This window comes from Triticum aestivum, chromosome 5D (assembly GCF_018294505.1).
Source record: "Triticum aestivum cultivar Chinese Spring chromosome 5D, IWGSC CS RefSeq v2.1, whole genome shotgun sequence".
NCBI lineage: Eukaryota > Viridiplantae > Streptophyta > Magnoliopsida > Poales > Poaceae > Triticum > Triticum aestivum.
Window position 1 is genome coordinate 407,996,205 of NC_057808.1, and position 9,533 is coordinate 408,005,737.

The following is a 9,533-nucleotide window of genomic DNA, read 5'->3' on the forward strand; positions in this document are numbered from 1 at the left end:
CATCCTATATGCGGTATCTACCTGCCGTTCCAAGTAAATTTGTATGTGCCAAACTCTAAACCTTCAAATGAAATTCTGTTTTGTATGCTCGAATAGCTCATGTATCAACTAGGGTTGTCCGTATCTTCCATGCTAGGCGGGTTATTCTCAAGAGGAGTGGACGCCTCTCCTCACTCACGAGAAAATGGCTGGTCACCGGGATGCCCAGTCCCATGCTTTATGCAAATCAAATCAAAATAATTGCAAACAAAACTCCCCCGGGACTGTTGTTAGTTGGAGGCACTCGTTGTTTCGAGCAAGCCATGGATTGATGCTTGTTGGTGGAGGGGGAGTATAAACTTTACCATTCTGTTTGGGAACCGCCTATAATGTGTGTAGCATGGAAGATATCGCCATCTCTCGGTTGTTATGTTGACAATGAAAGTATGCCGCTCAAAATATTATTTATCTCTATTTCAAAATCGAGCTCTGGCACCTCTACAAATCCCTGCTTCCCTCTACGAAGGGCCTAACTATTTACTTTTATGTTGAGTCATCACCCTCTTATTAAAAAGCACCAGCTGGAGGCACCGCTGTCATTTGCATCCATTACTGTTAATTTATATTGGGTATGACTATGACTGGATCTCTTTTACCATGAATTACAATGTCTAGTCAGTCCTTGATCTTTAAAGGTGCTCTGCATTTATGTTTTGCGGTCTCAGAAAGGGCTAGCGAGATACCATCTTGTTATATCATACTATGATTGTTTTGAGAAAGTGTTGTCATCCGAGATTTATTATTATTGCTCGCTGGTTGATTATGCCATTGATATGAGTAAACATGAGACCTAAGAGTTATTGTGAATATGGTTAGTTCATAATCTTTGCTGAAAACTTGAATGTTGGCTTTACATATTTACAACAACAAGAGCAAACAGAGTTTGTAAAAGTTTTTCTTTATCACTTTCAGTTTATCAACTGAATTGCTTGAGGACAAGCAAAGGTTTAAGCTTGGGAGAGTTGATACGTCTCCGTCGTATCTACTTTTCCAAACATTTTTGCCCTTGTTTTGGACTCTAACTTGTATGATTTGAATGGAACTGACCCGGACTGACGCTGTTTTCAGCAGAATTGCCATGGTGTTATTTATGTGCAGAAACAAAAGTTTTCGGAATGACCTGAAACTTCACGGAGCTTATTTTTGGAAAATATTAAAAATATTGGCAAAAGAATCAAGGTCAGGGGGGCCACACCCTGGGCACAAGGGTGGGGGCGCGCCCTACCCCCTGGGCGCGCCCCCTGCCTCGTGGGCCACCTGACGCTCCACCGACCTCAACTCCAACTCCATATATTCGTGTTCAGGGAGAAAAATTCAGAGAGAAGGATTCATCGCGTTTTACGATACGGAGCCGCCGCCAAGCCCTAAACTCTCTCGGGAGGGCTGATCTGGAGTCTGTTCGGGGCTCCGGAGAGGGGAATCCGTCGCCGTCATCATCATCAACCATCCTCCATCACCAATTTCATGATGCTAACCGTCGTGCGTGAGTAATTCCATCGTAGGCTTGCTAGACGGTGATGGGTTGGATGAGATTTATCATGTAATCGAGTTAGTTTTGTTAGGGTTTGATCCCTAGTATCCACTATGTTCTGAGAATGATGTTGCTATGACTTTGCTATGCTTAATGCTTGTCACTAGGGCCCGAGTGCCATGATTTCAGATCTGAACCTATTATGTTTTCATGAATATATGTCAGTTCTTGATCCTATCTTGCAAAGTCTATAGTCACCTACTATGTGTTATGATCCGGCAACCCCGAAGTGACAATAATCGGGACCACTCCCCGTGATGACCATAGTTTGAGGAGTTCGTGTATTCACTATGTGTTAATGCTTTGGTCCGCTACTCTATTAAAAGGAGGCCTTAATATCCCTTAGTTTTCGCTAGGACTCCGCTGCCATGGGAGGGTAGGACAAAAGATGGCATGCAAGTTCTTTTCCATAAGCACGTGTGACTATATTCGGAATACATGCCTACATTACATTGATGAATTGGAGCTAGTTATGTGTCACCCTATGTTATGACTGTTACATGATGAACCGCATCCGGCATAACTTTCCATCACCGATCCAATGCCTACGAGCTTTTCATATATTGTTCTTCGCTTATTTACTTCTCCGTTGCTACTGTTACAATCACTACAAAACCCAAAAATATTACTTTTGCTACCATTACCGTTACTTCCATATTACTTTGCTACTAAATACTTTGCTGCAGATATTAAGTTATCTAGGTGTGGCTGAATTGACAACTCAGTTGCTAATACTTGAGAATATTCTTTGGCTCCCCTTGTGTCGAATCAATAAATTTGGGTTGAATACTCTACCCTCGAAAACTGTTGCGATCCCCTATACTTGTGGGTTATCACGCCCTGGCGTGCGAACGCGCCGTTGAAGTACATGACCCAGCCATCCGGCGCTTCACTCCCTGGCGAGAGGGATCGGTTCTCGCCTACTTCGAGTTCCGGGGTGTCGGTCCATTCTGCCACAAAGTCGGCGAGCGCAGCCCCCTTGATGACCCTGGTCGTGCTGAACTCCAAGTCAAATGCTTGCAGCTCGATGTTCCATTCGGCAACCCTCCCCGCAGCATTGGGGCTCCTGAGCACTCTCTCCAGCGGGTAAGCTGAGACGACCTTTATGGGGTGACCCTGGAAGTAGTGGCGCAGCTTACACGAGGCCACCAGGAGCGCGAGCAAGAGCTTCTGAGGCATGGGGTATCGTGCTCTCGTATCTCGTAGCATTGTGCTGATGAAGTACACCGGGTGCTAGATGAGGGCGTGGGAGCTGACGGAGTCTTTGGCTTCCGTGGACTGAGGTGTTTCCTGTGGATTTCCGGCTTCAGGGGCTTGATGACTTGCCGGGGCAGCCGCTGTCTTAGGAGCATCACCTCGGTGTTGCGCTGCCTCGTCTGGCCTGGCGGCTCCACTTGGCGGGTCCTTGACCTGGCGCTCCTCTCTGAGGGCCACCAGTGCCGCGCTGGCGGAGTGGGGTGTGGCAGACAGGTAGAGTACCAAATGCTCGAGAGGACGAGGTGCTACCATCACCGGCGGGCTGGTCAAGTATCTCTTGAGGTCTTGAAATGCCAGGTCGGCCTCGGGGGTCCACTCGAACGACCCCTTCTTCTTCATCGCTTGAAGAACAGCAAGGCGCGCTCCCCCAGCCTGGAGATGAAGCGCCCCAACAAAGTCACGCAGCCTACAAGCTTCTGCATTTCCTTGAGGGTTTGTGGTGGGCTCATGTCTTTGATTGCCTTGACCTTCTCCGGGTTGGCCTCGATCCCCCTATGGGACACGAGGAAGCTCAGCAGCTTGCCAGATGGGACACCAAACACGCACTTCTCTGGGTTGAGCCGCAAGTCCACCTGGCGCAGGCTCGCGAAGGTCTCCTCACGGTCTTGAATCAAAGTTCTCGCCTCCCGAGACTTCACCACAATGTCGTCGACGTAGGCCTCAGCGTTTCTCCCGAGCTGCCGTCCCAATGCGATGTGCATCAGCTGCTGGAAGGTTGCTCCTGCGTTGCGCAGTCCGAATGGCATGCAAGTGTAGAAGTATACCACGCACGGGGTCAAGAAAGCCGTTTTCTCCACATCTTCTACCGCCATCTTGATCTGGTGGTAGCCCGAGAACGCATCCAGGAAACATAGCAGGTCGCACTCGGCGGTGGAGTCGACAATCTGGTTGATGCGCGGTAGCGGGAATGGGTCTTGAGGGCAGGCCTTTTTGAGGTTGGTGAAGTCGACACACATGCGCTCCTTCCCTCCTTTCTTCGGCACGATGACCGGGTTCGCCAGCCACTCTAGGTACCAGACCTCGCGAATGACACCTGCTGCCTCCAGCTTGCGGGTTTCCTGGACGATGAAAGATTGCTTCTCCGTGGACTGTCGCCTCGCCCTCTGCTTCACAGGGCGCGCGTTGAGGCATACCTTCAGATGATGCTCGATCACTTCTCTCGGGACCCCAACTAGCTGCTTGGGCTCCCAGGCGAACACTTCCTTGTTCTCCCGCAGGAAGTCCACCAACTCCCTTTCTTGATCTGGGGCAAGGTCGGCGCCTATAGTAAAGGTGGCGCCTGAGGCCCCGTCCTCGTCGACCGGTATTTGCTTCGTCTTGGCTTGACCTTGAGTGAATAGCTGCTTCTTCTTGGTCGGCGCAGCCCCCTTGGCCCTGGGTACGGCCTTGTCGGCCGGGCAAGTTGCCGCCGTGGCCCTAAAGGCGAGTTTGAGGGCCGCCAAGGCATCCTTGGTGTCTCCGGCCACGGTGAGGACGCCCTTGCTCCCTGGCATCTTCATGAGGTTGTAGGCAGGATGAGTAGCTGCCATGAATTGGGCCAGCGCCGGGTACCCGAGGATGGCGTTGTACGGTAGGTCGATGCGGACGATGTCGAAGTCGATTAGCTCAGTGCGGTAGTTGTCGCGTGTGCCGAAGGTCACGGGAAGACGGATCTGCCCCAGGGGTTGGAGGAGCCGCCACCGACCCCGGAGAAGGGCTTGCTGGGGCGGAGCCGCTCAAGCGGTACGTGAAGGAGGCTAAAAGCCTCGGCAGAGAGCATGTTGAGGCCGGCGCCGCCGCCGATGAGGGTCTTGGACGGCTATGCTGCAAATGGTGGGCATGCAAAGCATTGGGAGCACGCCCGAGCCGACGGTGGGACTGGGTGATCCCCCGGTCGAAGGTCAGGTCGGCCTTGGGCGCCGCCCAACCCGGGGGAGCCCCCTGTCGCGTGGAGGCGGCGCTGATCCGGTGAAAGAACGGCTTGGCATGACGGTCTGAGGGCGGCGCCTATGAGCAGCAGAGGAGAGCCGCGACGGCGGGGAGTGCTGGTCCCCCGAAGCGCACGATGAAGAGGCCGTGCAACTCCCCCCAGGAGGCCACAGAAGATCCCGGCAGGTGGAGGAGCCAAGCGCGCGGCGCGCCGGCGAGGGCCATGGGGAGCCAGTTGGCCATGACCTTATCGTCGCCCCCAGCCTCCAGAATGGCCTCCTCGTATGCCAGCAGGAAGGCCGCCGGATCCGCCGCACCATCGTAGCGGTGCGGCATCTCCGGCTTGAACTTGTGCGGCTACCGCACCCGCCGCAAGGCGGGGGTGAAGGCCCGGAGCCCCATGGTGCTGCTGATGGCGCCCATCGATCCAGTCGGAGAAGCAGCGCCGTCCATGGGAGCCGGTCGGAGAGGCGAAGCCATCGAGGGGCGAAGCTTCGAAGCACCCCTACCTGGCGCGCCAAATGTCAGATTTTGGGTTCCGGCGAAACCCTTGAGGTTCGAACACTGGGGTGCGCACGAAGATCAATCCCTCCCCCTAGCTCGCTCTCACCACGATCGCCAGGCCTAGCGCGACGAACCCAGAGAACAAAGGGACACAAGATTTATACTGGTTCGGGCCACCAATGTGGTGTAATACCCTACTCCAGTGTGGTGTGGTGGATTGCCTCTCGGGCTGGGGATGAACAGTTAAAAGGGAAGAACAGCCTCCTGAGGAGAGGTGCTCTTGTGCTTGGTGAGCTGGTGTGGTGTCTCTCTAGCTGATCTAGATCTGTCCCTCTCTATGGTGGTGGCTAGTCCTATTTATAGAGGCCCTGGTCCTCTTCCCAAATATTGAGCGGGAAGGGATCCCACAACGGCCAAATTCGAAGGGATACAACTAGTACAAGTTATCCTGACTAAAGGTGGTCTTCGCCTGCCAAAGGCTCTGGTGGTGACGCCGTCTTGGGCTCCACGGTGACCTCCGTCCTGCCGTCCTGCTGGTCTCGGTCTCGTTGCACCGATAGGGAAACCTTTGCCTGATGCCTCGGGACTCCTCGCATGCGCTTGCCTCTTTAGCACCAAAGAGGAAACGAGGACACAGTGCGCGCTGGCGCCCGCCTGGCCTTGGTCGTCATGGCTTACGTCACGGGAACCTCGTGAGGTGCCCCTTGCCTTGATCTCTCCGCCCCTCGCCAGCCAGCCTGGTGAGGCCGCCCCCGAGGAGGTCTTGCATCGTCCGCCTCGCGAGGGTCTTGAGTATTTGCTGGTGCAGATGGGCCGTACAGGGCCGTTGGTGGAGCCACGCCGTGGGCCGCGGGCAGGCAAGTCTGGGGACCCCCGTTCCCAGAACGCCGACAGGGGCGTAGCTGTCGATCTGCTCTAGATGGCCAAGCAAGTTGGCCCGCAGTGCGAAGTCGCCGAACACAAAGATCTGACCGGGGAGAAAGACCTCCCTCAGGGCAGTATTGTTGTAGATGATGGATGGGGCCATCGAACCTTCCGATGACGACACAGCGGAACTCTCAATGAAAGCACCAATGTCGGTGTCAAAACCAGCGGATCTTGGGTAGGGGGTTCCGAACTGTGCGTCTAAGGTCGATGGTAACAGGAGACGGGGGACACGATGTTTACCCAGGTTCAGGCCCTCTCGATGGAGGTAATACCCTACTTCCTGCTTGATTGATCTTGATGAATATTAGGATTAAAAGAGTTGATCTACCACAAGATCGTAGTGGCTAAACCCTAGAAGTCTAGCCTGTATGATTATTATTGCCTCTACGGACTAAACCCTTCGGTTTATATAGACACCGGAGGGGCCTAGGGTTGTACGGAGTCGGTTTACAGAGGAAGGAATCTTCATATCCAAACGCCAAGATTGCCTTCTACGCAAAGGATAGTCCCACCCGGACACGGGAGGAAGTCTTCTATCTTGTATCTTCATGGCCCAACAGTCCAGCCCACGTCACATAGGCCGGACGCCCGAGGACCCCTTAATCCAGGACTCCCTCACACGCCACGGGGGAGCTGGCTTGTTGGAGAAGCCTTGGTGCGCCGGGTTCGGCCGGCTGGCGCCAGCCGGCAGGGCCGGGTTGCCGTCTTGGTTGGGTCGAAGAGTTCGGCCGGGTTGAGGAACCCGGCCAAGTGTGAGTCGGACTGAGGGGCGATGTTAGCCCTGATACTTTTGAAAAGGATCCGGGTTACGTTGCCTGCCCGGGGTTCATCCCCCCGACACAGTGAGCATGTGTTCGGAATGTCTGAGTACTACAATCGCTTGAATCAAGTGGGAGTTAATCTTCCAGATAAGATAGTGATTGACAGAGTTCTCTAGTCACTATCACCAAGCAACTAGAACTTCGTGATGAACTATAATATGCAAGGGATGACGAAAAGATTCCCGAGCTCTTCGCAATGCTAAAATCGGCGAAGGTACAAATCAAGAAAGAACATCAAGTGTTGATGGTTAACAAGACCACTAGTTTCAAAAAATGGCAAGGAAAAGAAAAGGAACTTCAAGAAGAATGGCAAGCAAGTTGCCACTCCCGCGAAGAAGCCCAAAACTGGACCCAAGCTTGAAACTAAGTGCTTCTACTGCAAAGGAAATGGTCACTGGAAACGAAACTGCCCCAAATACTTGGCGGATAAGAAGGATGGCAAAGTGAACATAGGTATATTTGATATACTTGTTATTGATGTGTATTTTACTAGTGTTCATAGCAACCCCGAGGTATTTGATACTGGTTCAGTTGCTAAGATTAGTAACTCGAAACAGGAGTTGCGGAGACTAGTTAAAAGCGAGGTGACGATGTGTGTTGGAAACGATTCCAAGATTGATATGATCACCATCGAACACTCCCTCTACCTTCGGGATTAGTGTTGAACCTAAATAAATGTTATTTGGTGTTTGCGTTGAGCATGAATATGATTAGATCATGTTTATTGCAATACGTTTATTCATTTAAGTCGGAAAATAATTGTTTTTCTGTTTACATGAATAAAACCTTATATGGTCATACAGCCAATATGAATGGTTTATTGAATCTCGATCGTAGTGATACACATATTCATAATATTGATGCCAAAAGATGCAAAATTGATAATGACAAGTGCAACATACTTGTGGCACTGCCGTTTAGGTCATATTGGTGTAAAGCGCATGAAGAAACGCCATGCAGATGGACTTTTGGAATCACTTGATTATGAATCATTTGGTACTTGTGAACCATGCCTCATGGGCAAGATGACTAAAACTCCGTTCTCCGGAACAATGGAGCGAGCTGATGACTTATTGGAAATAATACATACCGATGTATGCGGTCCAATGAGTGTTAAAGCACGCGGTGGGTATCATTATTTTCTGACCTTCATAGATGATTTGAGTGGGTATGGGTATATCTACTTGATGAAACACAACTCCGAAACATTTGAAAAGTTCAAAGAATTTCAGAGTGAAGTGGAGAATCATCATAACAAGAAAATAAAGTTTCTACGATCTGATCGCGGAGACGAATATTTGAGTTAAGAGTTTGGCCTTCATTTAAAACAATGTGGAATTGTTTCACAACTCACGCCACATGAAACACCACAACGTAATGGTGTGTCTGAACGTCGTAACAGTACTTTATTAGATATGGCGCGGTCTATGATGTCTCTTACCAATTTCCCACTATCGTTTTGGGGTTATGCATTAGAGACAGCTGCATTCACGTTAAATAGGGCACCGTCTAAATCCGTTGAGACGACACCGTATGAACTGTCGTTTGGCAAGAAACCTAAACTGTCGTTTCTTAAAGTTTGGGGTTACGACACTTATGTCAAAAGGCTTCAGCCTGATAAGCTCGAATCCAAATCGGAGATGCGCGTCTTCATAGAATACCCTAAGAAACAATTGGGTATATCTTCTACCACAGATCCGAAGGCAATATCTTTATTGCCAAGAATGAAACATTTCTGGATAAGGAGTTTCTCTCGAAATAAGTGAGTGGGAGGAAAGTAGAACTTGATGAGGTAATTGTACCTTCTCTCAATTTGAAAAGTAGCACATCAGATAAATCCGTTCCCGTGATGCCTACACCAACTAGAGAGGAAGCTAATGATGATCATGAAACTTCAGATCAAGTTGCTACTGAACCCCGTAGGTCGACCAAAACACGTACCGCACCAGAGTGGTACGGTAACCCTATCCTGGAAGTCATGTTGTTCGACAACAGCGAACCTACGAACTATGAAGAAGCTATGATGAGCCAAAATTCTGACAGATGGCTTGAGGCTATGAAATCTAAGATAGGATCCATGTATGAGAACAAAGTGTGGACTTTGGTGGACTTGCCCGATGAAGGAAAAATATGATTGTAGCAGAAAAAACTCACAACTCGTAGCAAAATTGATGATGGTTGCAGCAGAAAAATGAGGTCGCCAATTTCTCACTTCTCACGAACGATGAAGGAAAAGATGGTGGTAGCAAAAAACTCGCCGATTGTAGCAAAAATAGATGAAGATTGCAGCAAAACAGATCCGTCAATTTCTTATGTACGATGAAGAACAAGATGGTGGTATCAAAAAAACTCGTTGGTCGTAGAAAAACTTGATGCCCGTTCTAGCACCCGTGATGACCTGTTCCGGCATCGGCGGGTGCTAGTTGTCGCCGATGCCAGGATCCGCGGCAGCCAGTTCCAGCACCCGCGGTGGCCGGTTCCAGCACCGGTGCGTGCTGGTTGCAGCATCCCGCGGTGCCGGTTCCAGCACCGGAACCACTTCATAG